Genomic DNA, 22,965 nt, shown 5'->3' with positions numbered 1-22,965 from the left:
TGAATGATACATAGTTACGTTCTGGTTAGTGCTTGTGCTGGAGAAGCAAATTAGCATTTAAAGTCACCATTTATGCGATACTGTTCATACAAATAGCGTAAATTTATTGAGAAGTGTCAAACCTTCGGTTGTTATGTAACAGTTAACAGTTAACAAAATCTTGAGGAATTCAAAATGGTTACAGTCATGTAGGCGAGAAGAAGGTCAGCTAATATAAATAATAGCAAGGTCATTATTCATGAATAAAGATAAAAGTATCGGCGCCGTAAATGAATGTTAGAATAAAAAAAATAATTTACAGTGGTCTCGCCATTCATACTGTAATGATATGTCACACTTGAATAACTGTGAATAATTGTATATCAATGTAATGTTAATTTTTAGCAATAATGATATGTCACACTCGAATAACTCTGAATAGATGTATATGTGTACAGGTTTGAATGGGTGTAGATACTTAAGAGTTAGACATTTTTTTTGTTTTTGCTTGTTAAATCATTACACTGATGCCATAATGGAGTGCGGCCTTGTAGAAATGTAGCCGACCGAATCCATCCCAGTATATATTTATTTTAAGCCTGATACATATGTACACCCCGCCCCGCTCCCACACGTATATGTATACGATGGGCTTCTTTCAGTTTCCGTCGATCAAATTTATCCATACGGCTCTGGTCGGTTCGCGGGTATAGTAGAAGACAGATGCTCAAGTTACCACGTATTGGGACTGAATGTTGGACCATTTGGTTCAGAAGTAATCTACGTACCACACAGTTACGTCTTCGCCTATGTTTCCGAATTTATAACTGAAATCTCAAGCATTCTATTTTGATGTAGAATGTAGATTCATAGTTAGTTTGCCATCACTTCTTGCCACGGTAAAGATAATGACATAACTCCAAAATAATGCAACACTCGTAGAATTAGATTTACGAAATGCGATAAAGCATATGGTTTAGTCAGATATCTACGTAATTTTCTCTCCTTTTTATTTCCTCTCTAGAATTTTAATCAGACTAAGCGCTGCAATATGTAAGAGGTTAATATATTTACGATATACTAATTATGTGTTCGGAATGCAATGTGCTTTCTACTATTTTTGCAATTTTGTATTAGTAATATAAAAAGTAAATATATTGAATATAAATCAAAAATTGTAAATATAAATGTACTGCACACACAAAGATAGAATAAGTTATATCTTGCTGTGCTAGAATGCATATATGCAATTACAGCATGATTCTTTTACGAAATAGTTAATTATTGGGAATAAAGAGCCTTTGGAGTCAACTAGCCCTCCGAGATCCTAATAATAGATGCACTTTCAAAGTACTAAATTTCTTTTACTGCACATGGAAACAGAATATGTATATATATATATATATATACATACATATATATATATATATATATATATATATATATATATATATATATATGCATATACATTCACACATAAATTCACATAGAAAAGCAGACGTACACAATAAATACCCCTATTTTAATCAAATTGTTCACTTATTCTGATATATATTATTTAGATAACCTATTATTTCCGCATAATTTGTGGCTTCTACAGTGAAATGCTTTTACATCGATTACAGATAGTTATCACGAAATTGCACGGCAACTTCATTCACTGAAATTGTTCGCAGGTTTTCTACACAACTGCGATACTTATTTAACATCTTACCTCATGAATGAACATTTAACTCAATTTGATAAGAACGTTTCATTGCTCTCATTATCCTCTGCTACAGATATTGCAAGAAAAGTACGAACCCGAAGAGTGTCCAGTGGGAAATGTTATAAAATTTTATGGTAGCCTTATAGCTTTTATTTTCATTTCTTTGGCTTACAACACAATACAGATTTATAGGATGAAAATGGAATTTGTATTCCAGTAATGTTTCGGAGAAGACATTTGAAATGCTAGTATCAAATCTACTTTAATCCGTTTCTATACATGCATATATACATAATACATATATACATACAAACATATATACATAATGCATGCATACATACATACATACATACATACATACATACATACATACATACATACATACATACATACATACATACATACATACATATAACTTCAGCAATGTAACTACACGTGTGCCATTGGTGATTTCTTCTCCTTCTTTGGATATTTCCGTTTCTCCTCTCCGACGAAGAGCTATGCTCGAAACATTAAACTCTCCTTTCACCGAACGTTAAGCTGACACACTCCTTGTGCACGTCCTCCTGTTCGTTGTTTTCCTTGTCCTTTCGCTTCTTATTTGTTTATTTGAATTGAATATATGTCTGTCTGTCTGTGTGTGTGTGTGTGTGTGTACATACATACATTCTTACACACATAAGTACAAGCACATACACATAAGTATGTATGTATGTATGTATGTATGTATGTATGTATTCTGGTTTATCGATTGTTCAACTTTATTAGTAATATATATGAAACCAACGAGTTCTGTATACTGATGTCATCTCTGCTAGAAATAGCAGTAAAAGAACGCTGAAACTATTTCCCGCAAATCAAGATCGAGAGGGGACACATTGTAAGATACAGTCCTGGATACGAAAAACAGAGTACAGGGAGAATTTTAAGAATAGTAGATCATTTAGGCAGCAATATATCAATTAATTTCTTTAGGTCTAAACATTTACGAAACTTATCAAGTGTTATTCATTTGCAACTTATAAAAGACAAAACGCAGAAAATCAATTGATTGCGCGATATATCAATTACAATAATTTCAAGATAGTAATCTATACTTTAATTAGTTGTAAATAGGCAATATTTCTTTAATTAAGTTTTCATAGATTATAATAGACTTGAATATAGCCTAATGCAGGTGCTGCTCAAAACAGGTATATTACTCATTTGTAGATAACACAACATTTAATCAATCCACCCCGCGCACACACACACATTCACGCACACACATACACACAATAATATTAAATTCGGATATTATTTCAAATAAACAATCATCTGTACCTATGCATTGTGCCATTTACAAATTATTCTTATAAAAAAATATATGTATGTATTTGACTATATATAAAAGTATTTCAGCTTCTGTATAATAAGATACAATCTCTCACAAAGAGATAATGCGCCATCGCTAATGTTTAGATTACAACAATGTGAAAAGTTTCATGTTTAACTTTCTGAACAGTCTTTCATATCTTTTCAGTTCTGTTTAAATAGTGTCTTTGCAAAAGTGTTTTAGTATACATTTCGAGACATTTGACATTTTCAGCTAGATATTAGCTGACATAATGACGAGAAGAAATAATTATAAGTATCAGTGGAGAATTTATAATTTGAACATATATTCTGAATCTGCTTTCTATATATATACTCTTTCTCGCTAAAGTTGTTTTAAAAAATTGTTCGACTTTTCAGGACAGCTGATATCTGTAGTGTCCATCTCTTCTTTTATTTCAAAAAACTATACCTGAGAAGAGCTGCGAGTCGTAGACAATGTTGAAGGCAGACGAGAAAAGAGTGAGCGCTTTTGGAATCTGGTGTTACCGCAGAATCCTTAGAGTGTCGTGAACGGAGAGAAGGATGAACAACTGGGTACTAGAAAAGCTCGGTTGCGAGATAGCGCTTCGGAGAAACATCATGAAGCGGAAGCTACGGTTCTTTGGCCACGTCATGCACCGGGATGGTCTTGAGCGAACGATCATAAATGTCAAGGTGAACGGCAGACGTAAAAGAGGCAGACCGCCCACTTCTTGGGTGAAAGACATCGCAGCCACAAGATTGTTTTTATTCTCAGCTGTCCATGGGGTAGAAGACAGGAAAAAGGTGCCAAGACATCGTGATGAACACAGCCTTTACTAGGACTGCCACATTAAGTCAACAAACATCACAATACAATAAAGCAATAGCATTACTAGAAACAAAGTTGCAGCCATCATGTAATTATGTATGACCTCATGTGATTATGCCTTTCTGATGTTTAGATGGTTGTTACTGTTTTAATTGTCCCATTTCTTCCTTCAAGGAAGGAAGAGGCATCTTACAAATTTCTCTTCTTGAATTTGGATGACGACAACTATAAGAATTACACGTTTAACATGAGATCTATATATTTTAATGTATGTATAGTCGTTCAGGATTTATTTTCAGACATTTTCAGCAATAGTGAGAGACCAAACAAAACTTTCAAAACACCGTTGTGTATGCAAGAAAGTATATATACGTATATATATACACACACACGCACACATACACACAAATATATATATACATATATATATATACATATATATATACATATATATATATATACATATATATGTATTATGTGTATATGATATGTAAATATCATATAAATATATATGTATTATATGTATATGATATGTAAATATCATGTAAATATATATGAGTATATATAATCAGACACATATACATACGGTGCAAATTGAGATACGATTTCATGTGTCGGTCCATGTAAAGTATACGCGTTTTACATACATATATTTGTATGTATAAATGCACTAATCACGAACTTAACTTCTGCGAATATTTTACTCATTTTCGCAATGTCTGTAATAGATTTTAGTATCAATGTCCTAATTAACCGTGTTATTTTTCGTTTTGTAATGCCCAGTTTTTCAAGATTGCTACAAAGATAGTTAGTTACGTATTGAAGAGCTTCATGAATAGCAGATAAAATTTTAAAGAAAAAGACCATGCGCTTATTTTTTTTATTGTACATAGATATGCATATACTCGTTAACTCTTTTACTTGTTTCAGTTATTTGACTGTGGCCATGCTGGAGCACCGCCTTTAGTCGAGAAACTCGACCCCAGGACTTATTCTTTTTGTAAGCCCAGTACTTATTCTATCGGTCTCTTTTTGCCGAACCGCTAAGTGACGGAAGACGTAAACACACCAGCATCGGTTGTCAAGCAATGCTAGGGGAACAAACACAGACACACAAACACACACACATACATATATATATATATACATATATACGACAGGCTTCTTTCAGTTTCCGTCTACCAAATCCACTCACAAGGCATTGGTCGGCCCGGGGCTATAGCAGAAGACACTTGCCCAAGATGCCACGCAGTGGGACTGAACCCGGAACCATGTGGTTGGTTAGCAAGCTACTTACCACACAGCCACTCCTGCGCCTATATTTATGTATAAATAGATGTATACCCTATTTATAAATGTATACATGATGTCTGATCTTGTTTTCTTTTGAATACCTCACCATTAGAGACAGTGCCGTTTTGCGACTCAGAAACAAGAGATTTTCATTTGTATATATATATATATATATATATGAACTGGTCTGCCCGTGCGTGTAAATATGAATTTACCTATGACTGTATGTATGTTTGCACATGAATATGTTGTTATATATTTCTAAGTCTCTATACATTTGTGTTTTATAATGTGGCGAATAATCAGAATCCTGAAATCATCGAATAGAATGCTTTGCAGTGTTATGTCGGCTGCCAAAGCTTCCATTTGAAATACCTCTTAGGTTTATGTAAATTTGGAATACATAGATTTACTGCAAGGTTACACTGTTTCGATGAAATTGACGCATCAGATAACCTTGTAGCATGTCTATAAATATGAAGTAGCCTTTTTTTTCGTAGGTATATGTATTTTAATGAATGAACATCATTGCGACGCTGACTTCATGTTTTGACTTGTGTAAATATAGATGTTTGAATGTTTTAAGTGCTTCTAACTGTTGGAGTGCCTAGTATTTTGCTCATAACTGTTGGTTCTTGGTTTTGTCAACCTAAAACATTTGGTATTGATACTGAAACATTGTGTTATATAATCATGTGTCCTAATTATCACATTTCTTTTACCAGTTGTCTTACTTTCAATGGAAGAATTATGGAAACGTAAACAAGAACGGTTGTCAAGTGCTGAGGACTAGACGGAAACATGTACGCACATTCACATATCACATACTCGCATACATGCCAGCATGCACATGGCGCACACACGTAGGTACACATATAATATATTTACAACATATGAATAGGCGAATGGTTGTATGCAGAGTGGCTTACTAAAGAATACAGTCACCAATAACGATGGTCAGGTTCTGCCCAGATTTAAAGCATATTAAAATCTTGAAGATGGAGAATATATCTATTCAGATATGGTTTTTGCTATGTACTTGATTAATATGAAGATGATAGGTCATTTTTCGTGATGTCCAATAATATAGCTTTTACTATACCCTCGTATCTAACAAAAGTAAAACTGTTGTATTCAAGCTCCAGACAACTCTTTCTTTAATCGTCAGTTTTATAATTAACGCATGTAAATTGAAAGACATATTTTTCATGAAACAGGTAAATATTTCTAAATGTAAATTTATTTATTGAACCATAGAAGGAAAAGCCTGAAATAAAATGGCGGAAGGCGGGATGCAAAAAAGACATCAAGACATGTAGAAGAAGTTAAATTGAAATATATGTGCCCGTTGAGAAACACATATTCTATTCACTTTCATTTCTTACTTTCCTTTATATATATAATGTCATCAGTCTCAGTGTTATATTTGGAGTCATTAGATTTCATCATATCAGCACATCTCTTGGAGAAGTCAGCATCTGAAGTAGGATTATGTTTTATTCAGTAAAACTTGGTTTTACTGAATTATTTAAGGTACACAAGAAAACTCTCGTACCAAGAGACGCAATTTACATATGCTTATTCTGAGAATACTTGAGCACATGCTATGTAGACTAGTGAAAACGAAAAGTTGGAAGTTAAAAAAACATTTCTATCATTCTACGACTGTCATGCACGTACTAGTATGCTATTGTTATGTATGTATCGCAATGATATAACGTTAATCAAATATAAAAGCTTCGCATGGAAACAGGTATGTTGGAGTATTTTTATTTTTTAAAAACCAATTGGAAGAATTTGAAAGAAGCACAGAAGTAGACATATTGAAATAGAAAAGTTACATTTTCCCCCACATTCAGGTAATAATGAAAGTGCTGTTTTCAAAGAATCGATACAGCGAATATCTTATTTTTCGCATTTCAATCAAAGGAAATAAAAAATACGAAATATTTTATCATTGACAAGTTCAATTCACCAACATTATTATAATTTAAGAGGCAGAATATTCTCCTATCACTGGATTGAACATGCACATATAACTTAATGCATCGAATTTTACACTGTGCATTCAACCTTAATGCAATAACGTTATAGTGGAGCGCAATGGATATTGAAAACTCAATCGGTGAAGTCCAGTTCGTTCGGTAATGTAGTGATTTTCAATATAAAGTTTACTTTTGGTGAGATATTTTCTATGATAAGCTGATGAACATATTTTGATAATGAATACATTACATTTATTAAAACAAGCCAAGGAACATGAACTTATTTCCTCTGAGATTTCTACCTCTGCCATATACATGTATATGTATATATATATATATATATATATATATATATATATATATATATTTATTATATATATATACAACAAGAGATTGTAAACAAACATGGTTCAGTTAATACAATATCAAATAATCAACTTAGAAGCGTGTGTCTTGTCAATAACTGGTCGATGCAGTCGTGGACAACAAGAATCGGTATTAAATGCATTAATCCATCATCTATCTATTAATATGTAGCACGAGGAAGGCGGTGAGCTGGCTGAAACGTTAGCAAGCCGGGCAAAATGCTTAGCGTATTTCGTCTGTCTTTACGTTCTGAGTTCAAATTCCGCTGATGTTGATTTTGCCTTTCATCCTTTCGGGGTCAATACATTTTGAGAGGGTGGTGAGCTGGCAGAAATGTTAGCACGCCGGGCGAAATGCGTAGCCGTATTTCGACTGCCGTTACGTTCAGAATTCAAATTCCGACAAGGTCGACTTTGCCTTTCATCCTTTCGGGGTTGATAAATTAAGTACCAGTTACGCACTGGGGTCGATGTAATCGACTTAATCCATTTGTCTGTCCTTGTTTGTCCTCTCTGTGTTTAGCCCCTTGTGTGTAGTAAAGAAATAGGTATTTCGTCTGCTGCAGCGTTCTGAGTTCAAATTCCGCCAAGGTCGACTTTGCCTTTCATCCTTTCGGGGTTGATAAATTAAGTACCAGTTACGCACTGGGGTCGATGTAATCGACTTAATCCGTTTTCTGTCCTTATTTATCCTCTCTGTGTTTAGCCCCTTGTGGGTAGTAAAGAAATAGGTATTTCGTCTGCCGCTACGTTCCGAGTTTAAATTCCGCCTATGTCGACTTTGCCTTTCATACTTTCGGGGTGGATTAAATAAGTACTAATTACGCACTGGGTTCGATATAATCGAATTAATCCGTTTGTCTGTCCTTGTTTGTCCCCTCCATGTTTAGCTCCTTGTGGGTAGTAAAGAAATAGGTATTTCGCCTGTTTTTACTATCAGAAACGTTACTACGCCTGGCGAAATGCTTAGCGGTATTTCGTTCTGAGGTCAAATTCCGCAAAGGTCGACTTTCCCTTTCATCCTTTCGGGGTCGCTAAATTAAGTACCAGTTGCGTACTGGGGTCGATCTAATCGACTGGCCCCCTCCCTAAAAATTTCGGGCCTTGTACCTACAGTAGAAAAAGATAAATATAACAACAATTTCAGGTAGCAACATACCCTAAGACTTAACTATATGTTTTGCTTGTTTAATCCTGATTATCTTGAGTTCTGTTATAGGAAAATCACTGTAGAGAAATCCCCAAACCACACATGTGCGCGCATGTATGTATGTATGTATGTATGTATGTATGTATATATATATATATATATATATATATATATATATATATATATATATATATATATATATATATATATATATATATATATATATATCATTGAGGAAATATCCAAATTTCGTGGTTGGTAATGTGATATCCTATACCAGACCATGTTTATTTACTGCCACTTACTATCAATGAGTTATTAAACACTCTCCTGGAATGCAATTGTATACTTGGCCTATTTTTTATTTATGTTACTTTTATTTTATACTTCAATTGGCTAACTGCATTGCCCTGTGCCGTTCATTAATTATCTGCAGTTCTGAAGGTCATAGGTCTAACAGGTTGGAGCCTTTTTTATCGTTACATAGCACTACTTCCGCCACACGTCAATATTTGAAACCTTCACCGAAATATAACGTGGAAAGATATAAAAATCAGTTTCAAACATTCCACCTTTGAACTCTGAATTATGATATGAAATGTAAGATATTTTCTACCTTGACGACGGAGGCTCGCTTTAGCTAATATTGATTGCTTCCATCACGTTCGGATATCATCATGAACTACATCGACCAATATGATGGAGATCCGAGCCACCAAAAACTTTTGTTTGACTTATCGGAAACCTTTCTGCCTTTCTAATTTACCCTGCCGTTTGTACTCCGTGTAAGTTGGATTTATTAATATAAATATTCATATATCTTTTCTTAAATATACCTCGTGGAATTCTCCACTCATTGCTTTCTCTCGTTTAGTACCTTTTACTATTTTTTATCGTTTACTTGTTTCAGTCATTAGGCAGCGGTCATACTGTAGCACCACCTTCTATACATATATACATATTTTGTATTTCATACCCAAACTGTTATTTTTGATATATCAAATTTGTTCATCCGCATTACTGCCTCCATATCTGCTCAACGTGATCACACTTATAGTCATTCTTTACCGCGTGAATGAGGTAAGAGGTAATCTATTAGCTTTATGAATTTACATGCTATGCTAGTGGGTAAGCTTGTATTATAAGGGGGTGGGGTTTCACCATAACTTTTCCCCTCCTACCTTATGTCTACTTGGCCTATCCGCATTTGTTTCAATATGATTTATGTTACACTTATACTATTTTTATCTCTTTGTTAAGCACATGTGAGATGTAATGTTCAACCAGGTTGGCTACCTGTTCACCATCAAACTCCCATAGCGACATCAAATAGCTCATCGCTATTTTTTATCAGCCAATAAGAATTATCATGAGAAAGTTACGAATTTCTAGCATTCACTATTATGTCTATGCCAGTATTAGTGACGGTTACATATGCTTTACTAAACTCAACTACCTTTGGAGCAGTTCTTTGGAGACCGATGGGTAAAACCCCACGATTTCGAACTGGATGAATAAGTGCTTGAGCACAATTTATATCTTCAATTTTCTTGACTCATTCAATGGTTTCACTATTACATGTCCATTGAGTAAGATTTGAGAAGTATCTGATGTATGATGCTGTGTAATACAGATTTGCTCATATCTGTTTGGTGTATCGGAGGATTAACCAATCGACAGCTATGGCCCTTCTTAAAATTGTCTTTGTGGGTTTTCAGGGTTCCAAAGGTTTTCGAGGGGTAAGTAATTTTGCTCAATCTTTGTTTTCAAGTTTTATAGGTAGATATTTACTCTGCCTCAACTATGATTATGTTACAAAATGTGGGGTTAATTTTTTGATACGTTTGGTAGGTTGTTATGTGGTTATATTCCCGATAAATCAGAATTTTCATATCAGTCGTCTTCTATTATCTATAATTTTAAATATTTATCCCCAAATCTCTTATACTACCGTGTAACCTCCAAGGATGGAGAGGTGTACCAAATTCTCATGCTGAGAAATTTTCTCCCGGCTTGTAACGAATGGTAGCCTTGTCACCTCACAAATATATACATGTGTGTGTGTGTGTGTGTGTGTAGATACATAATAAATAATGTGCAATATTATGAGACGATATGTTTTACTAATGACGACAGTCGTCGGGAGGTTATGCTGGTTCTCGACTGCTGCCATCTTATAATTGAAAGCAATTAATACTATAAATGAGCACATGGAACTAATGACAAACTAAACTATGGTAATCTTTGAATTATGGTTGGTAAACGATATTTCAAGATTCAGCTGAGATTTCTTTGCGAGAACTTTGTCCACTGAATTAATATGGAATAAAACGACTTGCTAAAGAATTCAACAAAACTCATGGATTAGGGCTGGAATAATTTCCCACTAATCAGAAAGCCAACATTTTTGTATACGTTGATTCACAGCGCTTATAATTTTCTGTTGCAATATACCATGATTATCAAATTAAACCTAGTGTAATTATACCGAGTGTAATAAAAAATTTCTCAACACCTACAGAAATCATATTCCCTATTTACTTTTGTTCCAAAATTGCATGAATGATTAGTTAACATATTTGCGAAGAAATAGCTGAAGTACAAGAATATCCTGTTGAAGTTTTCCAACAGAAAATTACCGGAAGTTACACAGACCAGATTCGATTAAAACGTCTGCTTGAATATATTTTCTTAAAACTAACAATATATCATCGTATTTGATTTTGAGTGTAAGCTGTCTACTTCATAACACTCCGTGTACAGTATACAAATTAAATTAGGTTATCATTTTTCTCTTTCAATTTGTTTCTAAGCGACATAATTTAATAAAGGAATTCAAATGTTCATCAAATTTTCAATGACGTGAACATGAAATAATACTTTTTCACAATTAATTATATTATTTAAAGACGGTAACTATCATAAGCTCACAATGATGTTCTCAGTCATATATGAAGCTGATAATCAAAATCATATATAGTAACAATGGTTTGGTTGTTATTCATGGCAGACAGACACATTTGGAACTTTCTCTTTAAATCCTGTGAGATAAAGAGATTACAGATTCATATTGCATTGAAGATAAATGATTAATATGTGGACTATGTAAACACGCATACACTCACATAGTACTCATACAACCCGCCCCTATATATATGCAGCCGCTTGTGAATCGTTGGCGATATTCTTTCTCCGTCTTACTTTTCTTTTGGACTTTCCTCTGTTTCCGAAGAAGAGCTTTGCTCGAAACGTTAAACCACCTTGCTTTCCTTCCCCGAGTGTTTGCTAATGCTTTACATGTACCACGTCCTCATGATGTTTTTTGTGTTTATTCTTCCTGTTTTGGGATTTACTATATATATATATATATATATATATATATATATATATATATATATATATATATATATATATACATATATATGCATATATACGTGTATGTATGTGCATATATATATATATATATATATATATATATATATATATATATGCATATATATATATTATATATATATATATCTATATATATATATATGCATATATACGTGTATGTGCATATATATATATTATATATATATATATATATATATATATGTGTATGTATGTACATATATATACATACATATCTATAGACACACACACATATTAGTTTGAATTAGGCTTTGTAGCAGTAGTAGTAAACTATGACGATCATCATTGTGTTGTTTTTCACAACAAATAGCAATTAATACCAAATTAATGCTACCAAAGCACGTGTCGGACGATTATTATGAATACACCAGCGATAAAAAGTTTGAATGTTCAAATTCATCGTTCTCCATATTAAAGCAAGGTTGAGATTCCTTCTGCCATACATATAGCCTTCCACCAAATACCTTCTACAACATGGATTTGCCGATAATCTCTATCAGCTACCCATAGCCGTTTGAATTGAACCTAAAATCCTGTTTAAAACTGTAAGGTGGCTTGACGTCACCGACACTGGAGGCACACACTCAAAGACGATCACAGTTTGAGGGACTTGGTCTCCATGTTACCTGGGACATCACATGAGTTGTAGGCAAGTGTACACAGCATTGGGAAGCATTCACGATACCAGCATTCTGATACCTGGCGCAGATCATCCAGATATAGCGAACTCATTTCCATTTTAAGAAGGCTGCCAATCCAGCTAACCTTTTCTCAATTATAACATTAATCTTTATTTCCCCAAAGGCTGTTAACTGTCCCGGGGGAAACAAAAAAAATCGTGAAATTCAACCCGAACTCCCTGCATGTATACATATCATAGTATCAGCCAAACCCTCAGATGCTATTACATACCATTGATTAAAATGCGCTTCCAGTTTCGTCGTGATTGCGCCATTCTTTTCCCTCTTGTCCCAAATTTTTTGGCTAAATCAGTATCTCGAGTAGAATTTTCTCTCTCTGCATTCATATCGTTCACTCCACCACGTTCTCCAATTATATCAATTCGAAGATGCTCTTTAAATATTTCTAGAATGTACCTTTCCATTTTCCCTTTGCGTCATAGCCAATCAATGTTCTATCTTCTTGCTAGCCTGCGTCTCAGTTGCGTATCAGAGCGCAGGTCGGACGGTGCTATCGAAGAGTTTGCAATGCATGACTTTGCATAACTTTGTTTTGGTCACATCCTTCATTGACTTAAATGCCTTCCATTCCGTCCTGCCCTCATTCTCTCAGAGATTTCAACATTCATAACTCGGTGCATATTTACTGTGTAACCTAAGTAGTCATATTCCTTAACCTCCTCGATTTTATCGCTTCCCAATTTGTTCGGTCTTATGCTACTTCTTTAGACCGCTTATATTTTGTTTTATGTGATACATTTTAAGACTTACTGAGTACTCGGCTATGCAACATGGTCTCTATCTACTTTGTGGTTTCAGCGATGAGCACAATGCCATCTGCAAATCACATGGGTAGTGGATGTACGTTGTGACCATTTCTAAGCACGCGGTAAGAAGCTTTGAAGAGATAGCATCGCATTGCCCCACACTCTTCTCAATCGGGACTCTTAGTAGTAGTGAGTGCTGAGCTATATCTGTTGTGCATGCAGAGTTCAAATCTCTGAGCAGTTTGATGTACTGCGGCTCGACACTTTCATTTCCAGAGATTTCAACACTGCGTTCATGTCTATAGTGTCGTAGACCTTTTCGTAATCAACAAAAGTGATACAAGGAGGACGTTTGTATTCGTTCGCTCGTTCTATGCTGTTGTGAATAGGTGATCACCTATGAATGAATAGGTGATCTATCGTACTATAATTCGTACGTAAACCTATTCGCTCTTTCAGCTGTTGATTGTTAATTTTCTTTCCTAGTCTTGTGACTATGACCTTTGTGAACAGCTTATAGAAGTGATAAAAGAGGCATATAGCGTGATACTTTTATGGCACTTATCGCTTCCACACACACACACACACGAGCCGAATACCTTAACCTCTAAGCCACGCACCTTCATACACTCACACACACACACACAAACACACACATGCACATACATACACACACAAGTATATATCCTAATTCTATGCAAATCTTGCGGGTACCGCCGATATACGAAGTTCCTAGTCTTATCGTTAAAGGCACCAAACTGGATATTAGTATTTTTGCTCGATAACTGAGCAAGGATTAGAACACTTCTGTGTCTTTCCTATGTGTACGTTTTTCAGTATTTAACGTTCTTTTCATTTATGGAGTAACTGAAAGCAACGCATCCCGATTTTTGTTAACAGTAACTTTGTATATACTTTTTGCGACTATCTTTCTTTCCTTCTCTAATTTCCTAATATTCCTTTTCTCGCACCCCCACTTTCTCTCTCCCTCTCTCTCTCATCTTCTCAAACTTAATTGTACATTTTCTACCTTCCTTCCCCTGTTCTCTCTAACTGTGTCTCTCTATCGCTCCCTCTCACTCATCCTCCTTTTCTTCTATCTGCAATTCATACGTGACCCGTGACTGATTTTCTGTCCTCTGCTTTTTCGCCACGGGACGCCAAGCGTACTGGTGAACTTTTTCTCCCATCTTATTAATTCTTTCTTTTATCCATTTGAGGATTCCTTCCAGGCATTACCAACTATCTTCGTGTTTAGCCGAAAGGCTCTATATAATGTCCTCGTCTATCGCTACAAATTACATTTGTTTACTTTCGTACGTCCACTGTGTACTTTGTTTGCTCGAGGCCTAATTCTGCGCATATTTTGCTAGGGCCGTCGATATACGAAGTTCCCAGTTTTATTTTTGAAGGCACGAATCTAGGTATTAGTATTTTTGGTCGATTACTGAGGAAGGATTAGAGCCCTTCTCTGTCTGTCCTACGTGTACGTTTTGTAGCATTTAATGTATTTTTCATTTATGGAGTAACTGAACTCCACGCATCCCGTCTTTCGTTGGGCATACGTTTATATCTATATCTATCTCTATATGTATATATATATAGATATGTAGAGAATTTACACAAAAATAAAAAAAACGTAGACAGGTGGTGTAGACAACAAACAGATGTATTAGTATAACGCTCAGGAAGTGGAAAACTCTTTAACGTTTCGAGCATACGCTCTTCCGCAGAAATAATCACAGAAAGAGAAACGAAGAGAATATAAAGAATGTGTAGTGGCTAGCGATCTGGATGTATATATATATAATATATATATATAATATATATATATATATATATATATACATAAATGTAAGACATGTATATATATATATATATATATATATATATATATACATACGTATATATAAATATGTAAAATGTATGTGTGTATATATATATATGTATGTATATACATATGTATATATATATATATATATATATATATATATATATATATATACTTGTGTATGAATATATATCTGTGTGTATATAGAAATGTGTGTGTATTGCGTATATATAATGTATATATATATATATATATATATATATATACATAGGTACACACACAGACACTCATACAGACACACAAACAGACGCATAAACATATATATGCATAAAGGGTACAGCTGCAAATTAATATATTCTAGTTTTGTCTATGTATGAATTGCTTGGTGTGTTGTTGCCAATTTATTGCTGACATGAAAACTGGTATTGCTTTGTCATTAGCACTAGAATTTTAATTTCTTTCTTATTCAGATTTACTTCACACCCCTCAGGGAGAGGGTGCTGCTTGAGCTTATTATGCACTTGCTAAACTGCAAGTATTTCGTTCTCCATCAATCTCTTATTTCTACTTGGAATCTTATATGTATGTGTGTATATACATACTTAGATGTGGTTGATGTTACTTCATTTGTTCTTATGTAGCTATGTCTTCTGTTGTGTGATGCATTGCATTTAAATTGGTCCATGCACCAGGTTCATTCTGAAGCACCTAAGAAATGTACCTGTGTTACTGACTGTTAGAGTACAACTTTACAAGTTTAAAATATACAATCAATTATATACACTGAATTTCAGTGTATATTTGTATATATAAGCAAATATATAATCCTATTCTTCAGAAACATTCTTCATTACACCCTTAGCAGTGTCTGCATAAGAAAGAACATTTGCCTGAGGATCCCTAAAGCCTGGTATCTTGGAAATACCAACAATATTAGTTTATCAATTTTAGTAAATTGCCTCTACACACGGGTGGTAAATTATGTAATTTTTGTAGTCACGTAGCTCACGGCAACTATATCTCACCGTTATAGAACATACACTATGTATAGATAATTTGCGATGTGTATTAACTAACATTCTTGGTTAGAGAAAATTTTTTATGTTGAGTTTATCAAATAGTTATACCCAAACAGGTGTATGCTTGAATCAAACAACAAGCTTTCCAAATGCTTGTAACATATTGAAGTTCATAGATAATTCATATTGCATATTATAAGGACAAGAAATACTCAGGAAAAGTTATACGAAATTAAAATTCTGGGAACACATTCCAACAGAATCGTTGTACAAAATGCCACAAGTCATTTCGTTCTGGTCCATAACATTCAGCTCGAATCTTATCAAGGTCAATTTGTCTCTCACATTTCGGTGTCTATAAAGTTAAACAGCACACCAAGAGAGTGGTAGTGAGCTGGCTGTACTGTCAGATGTTTGACAAAATTCGTTTATTGATAAATATATCGACAAGATATGAAATCAGGATAAACTGCAAATTTACAAAAAGTACTTTCAAATCCATCCAACTTGCGACGTTTAGAGAACTTGAAAATGTCATAGTACATATCAAAGCTAGGATTATAAGGTGAATGCTACTGAATTACCCAATCTCTCTCACCTTCGTCTTCAAAGCACAACCGTGACAGAGAAATGTTCAAGAATCGACAATGCCAATGTAGACATAAAAAGGTACTATATTATCTTTAGAAACAGACATCAAAAGACACTGCATTTTGTACATATAGGATTCTACATTACAGACACACACACATGCAAACGTATACGCGTACATAATATAAGTATATCTGCGTGTTTGTGTACGTGTGTGTGTGACTGTGCAAAATCCATACCTGATACATATTAAAATATTTCTGTATACGAGTTTTTGCTGCTGACAAAATATCCAACATCCGTTGAAGTTTTGGTAACACGTATTGTAGCTTTACTTAGATGCATACATGTTTTCCTTCTGCTCTTCCCACCGCGAGTGTGTTAGATCCGCCCAGAGCAGAATGTTCAAGTATTTTTTCCACGCATTCTAGCTTGTGGAATCTATATTACCTCAATGTTTCTCTTGAGGTGTCGAACCACAGTTTTTTTTCGCATTAAATCCAATATTCTTAGAGATTATTAAAATATCAACACTATTGCTGCTCTTTCTTATTCAGATATATTATATCATATCCATTTTTATGTTCTTTTGTAATGTTCAAATACAAAATATTTCGGCAATGCATTTTAAATTTCAAAATGATAAAAGAAAAAGAATGATATTGTGACTGATGTTAAAATTGAAACAAATAAATGTGCAATAGAGCCAAATCTCCCGAGAGAAGTAGAAAGCACATCAACCTTAGGTCATAATCTGCGGATTCAATACAGATGCATTCGAGAATACAACATCCGATACCAAAATGTTAATAATGGTTTAAAATTTTGGCGTAAGGCCGATGATTTTAGCGGAAGAGGGCTGGTTGATACATCGACACTAGTGGTCGACTGGTACTTATTGGTACGACACCGAAAGGATGAAAGGCAAAGTCGACATCTGCGGTATTTAAACTCAAAATAAACAAAATAAACTGAATGACCACAGTCAATTTGCTATTAAACAGTTGAACTGGGGGCTAAATACAATAAAGAGAACGTCTAAATGTTAAAAACAGAAATTACATCTTCCTTAATATGCAAACATCATTACATCATTACTAAAGCTGATATAAACAGATAATCATTGTTGAAATAAGTGGAATAATAATTATATCATGCCAGAAATTATCTGTTCTCAAACAAAATTACATTCACGTGAATGGGATATACAACTAGTTACAAACTTCGGTGTCGAGCAAATAATGATTCGAATTTCACAATAACGGTCAATTTAAAAGTGTACTTAATTTTATGATTTCTTAAATTTCTCTTTAACGTACAGTGATATTTTCCATTTATTTTTCATCTTATATTATTTAATGCTTTAAACATAATATAAATTGAAGTTCACTTTTAATATGTTTTTCATTGATTTGTTTCATGATGTCTTGAATTATAAATCACAGGATTCAAGATGAATACATAACCGCAATTTGACGTTATTTTCAAGTCAATTTACGATGTATTATACACATTTATATATATATATATATATATATATATAATATATATATATATATATATATATATATATTATTTTATTTCCTATTGGCCTTTTATTATTCCATATATTCTCTTTTTTAAACATATCATAAAATGGTTGCAATACTATCAGACAAGTATTCCAGAAATATAAAATAGAATTCTGTACAATTCATAAATCTCATTTGTCATGCTACATATTGTGAAAGAAAAATTCTCGTATGTTTGAAATGTTTTAAACTTTTAGTTACTAAAAACTTCTACATTTCTTTAACACTTCCTACTGATTTTTTTCTGAAAAGTTAGGATTTTTGTATTTTGCTTCTTGTGTTTTAGATCTAGTGTTTTTGCTGGGACATTTAAACATTATGCTTTTTACATATTTTACATAAAACATTCGAAAATATACATTTTTTGCAAATTTATTTTATAATTATGAACTTCCAATCTTTCAATATTTTGAATAAAACTGCGAAGGAATTTTCAAATGAAAGTTTGATATTATATTAGATAGCTTCCTGAAGTTTGAAGTTAAAATATTCAGGCTTAAATTTAAATATGCATGTAATTAGCATTACTCTGTTTATTAATGTTTTCAAATGTGGATGCAAGGCCAGCAATTTCGGAGAAGAGAGTAAGTTGATTACATCAACCTTAGTTCTCAGCTGCAATTATCTACCGACCTCGAAAGCATAAAACGCAGTCAGCATCGGATAAAATTGAACACAAATCACAAAGACGGACGAAAAACAACTAAGTATTCCAGTAAAAAAAAAGAAAAACAACTAAGTATTTTGTCAGTCGTGCTATCATCTCAACGCCTGATGTGTTTGATAATATTGACTAGATTTAACTACCCTAAATTCTTGGATTTAAAAACACAGCAATCAATCATTTTCCCGTTTGATTTGCTAGGCGCTTGCCGGGTACAGGAGGAAGCTTTAATTTTATCACATAATTTTCGACGATTATAAAGAATATTTATAAACTCAATAATTTTTTTCCACACATTTTACTTCCAGAAATGCACAGCTATTTTCCATTTATACATATTATAACTTAGTGTTATTCTAACAGAACTGAAGACTTCCTCTCACTGAGCACAACATTACATTTGCTTCATCAACATGTAAACGAAAAAAAATCGATTAGAAATCCAGCCGATCATTCTCATATCCCGCTTGCGAATTATAAAATGTGAACAATTAATTCGTAAAATAATCTTACATAAACAGTGCCTGAAAAAACATTGAGCTATTGGAATGTTTTTTGTATTTATTAATCTTTTGAAAAATTGGATATTGGGAGACAAACCAAGGAGAAGAATATCCTAGAATTGGTTCCTTACTTCATATTCTATAAATTATCCATTTAAATTTTAAAATGGACTTTACAGTTACCTTGTGGTGAATATTTTCATTTGCTGACCAAAAACATCCCATTAATAATAAGCGTTTTAAATTTTCTAACATCAAAATATAAACGAATTAATATAAAAAAACATTGTGAAGATTATTGTTACAAGTATTAAAATAAGATTATTACTATTATCATAAGCATTAAAATAAGCCCAATAAATGATATGTAATGACAGAGGCCCGAAGCGTAGCATGTCTAGGACTGAAGGAATGTCAGTCTGGAATTAAGTGATCAGTTAAATGTAAATGCCATATGTGGATGTTACTAAAAGCTAGTCTCTAAATTGATCGTTTGTATGTCTGTTAAATTGTTCGTTTGTATGTCACAGTATCGGCAACTTGCCCGGATAGATTTGACATATCATGTCACAAATAAAATGAAATGAAATAGACAGTAATAGAAAAATAGAAATATCAAATAAATAAAATGTTGATAATAGAAACGTCTTCTTTTGTTTCGTTGATATTGACAATATTCTAAAACAGCTCAAAACGCTTAAACCCTTAAAAATGTTTTAGCTCGAAGGCCGCGGCCATGCTGGGACACCACCGCTTATTTATTAAAGATATATAGAAGATAATGAACTAAAAATGTAATCCCAAAATGTGTAACGAAATAATAACTTTTTAAATATATAACCAACATTTTTATCAACAATTTTTATATTAGTATTCGCCCATGAAATTTAGAAATATACAAGGAAATATTTGCGAATATTAAATCATTTTCATCTGTAACAATATTGCTTCTCAGGAACTTCATATGAAGCAGAATGAAACAATAATATATAATATTTACGATTCTTCCCTAAGTGAAAACAGGAAAGTAAAAATGTAAACATGACCAAAGCAGTAACTGCATTTATAATGCGAACAGACTATATTAAATCCCCTTTTTAAAACTTTGTAGTAAATTGTGCTCACCATTGATTTTCTAAGAACTAATTATAATTTCACAGCTGCATTTTAATAAAATTCAGTAGAGAGGAGATCTAGAAAGAATCAGGATCGATAATGTTATAGAAAGTATTGTAGAGGTTTTAAAATCACGCCTAGATACATAGGAATTAAAAAAAGAAAAGATTTATAATATTCTTCTTAATATTATATTCAAAATCTATACATAAAATAAAACAGAAAACGTAAGAAAAAAACACAATTGCATGCATAACAGTTTGAGTTCCTGAATATATCCAATATGCTGAGTTAAAATTTACGTCTGAGTATTAATATTCCAGAAAGTGATATGAAAAGTGAGAGCAATAAAAGTGAATAGAAGAAGGAAAGAAAACGATAGAAGGATCGAAACGTGTATATCTAAAAAGATAAAAAGAGAACGATATATATGCTCCGCCTAATCCTGCACACTCACGTGTCTTCACCTTAATCGAAAACTTCTTACAGCCTCGTTTCGACTATTGCACTGTTCTTACGCACACGCCTGCACAACCACACAAATACACACACATACGCAAACCACACGCATGCCTGCATACCTTACATATATGTTTGTGTGTGTGTGTGTGTGTTGTGCGTGTATGTATGTATGCATGTATATATGTATGTATGAGCATGAAGGCGCGTAGGGCAACTACACCTTATCAGATAAGTTATATCCATCTTAGACCCATGAAAAATTATGTAGTGTATGCGTGTGTGTACGTGCGTGTGTCTGCGCGTGTGTGCGCGTGTATATGTTTGTGTAATTATTTATTTATGACTGTGTGTGCACTGATGTAAATTGACGTTCTATGTTGTATCTCATTTCACCATCGTAAGTATGACTTTGCCACTCGAGAAAGAGGAACTGGTAAAACTGTATCAGCCTCAGAAATGGTACTGAAATGCTGAAATCATCGACTAATTTCTTTCGAAAATGCCACACCGGCAAGACACAGTATCTGAATCAGGTGAAAAGAAATATAGGCTATAAGTGTATATTTCTATTTGCTCGGGGAATTTTAAACATGAATCTTAGTTGCCATTCTGACACATGTTCGATAATGAGATAGTACTATATTTCAAAGTCAAAACATTTCACAATAATCATTCTATCACAATATCTATGTAGTGTTATCTTGATATCATATATGGCATTAAATTTTCACATATCGTTATGTGGGGAATTCCTTTTGTCGGAATGCTATTTCAAATGATTCAGAATGATTTATATATGTCTATATATATATGTAATCTATCAGTTATTGCATGAATAAATCAATTTGCAAAATAAATGTCATTATATTAAAGCGACGGGTGGTATGAAATCTTGAAACATAATACGTTACATATACTATTTAAAGTGCTCTTTCTATACACATAATGCCTTCGTTTGAATCTAAGTATAATTATTTAGTATAATTTAAATGTTAACCGTTTGTTTATTTTATGTTTGTTAAATTAAGTTAATTTTTTAATTTTATTTATATTAGACAGCTAATTATGTAAACTCCAAAATGCATTAGATCTTATATCTTAAGAATTAGTTGCCAAATATTCTAAATGCCTCAAATTGATCATTTATAATGTGTGGAGTTATTTATCTTGGAAGCCAATTCAAAATCTGATTCATGAGGTGCGTTTCATGTGGTAATTTAATTGATGTGAGAAACTTCGTGAAATTTAACAATTGTATAATTGCTTACCTTTCTAGCTTTACGTAGCTGACTAATTATCATGTGTAGAGAAAATAATGAGGTTTATTATAACGCAAATGTGTTGTGTTTAGTGCCTACTTTAAGAAGTGTATTGTAATAGTGAGGTATAATGATAGCAGATCACAGGTGAAATTACAGGTACAGTTCTTGTATTTTCAGTAACTGTGTCACTCTTTTCTGTAGCTTTATTCTATTTTATATAGTTCCATGAATGTTGTAGTTTACATACACACACACACAAACAAACACGCACGCACACGTATTACAATATGACAAAACATCTGGCATTTCAAAATTTCAGTCTTTGTCGTAGAAATGTTAATCTAATGTAATTATTCCGATTACGCAACTGACGATAACTTCCATAATATGTAGAAAATATACTTTCAATATACCGTCTTTTATTTAAAAGCTATATTTGAT

This window comes from Octopus sinensis, linkage group LG8 (assembly GCF_006345805.1).
Source record: "Octopus sinensis linkage group LG8, ASM634580v1, whole genome shotgun sequence".
Lineage (NCBI taxonomy): Eukaryota > Metazoa > Mollusca > Cephalopoda > Octopoda > Octopodidae > Octopus > Octopus sinensis.
Note: the sequence above shows the minus strand (reverse complement) of the source record.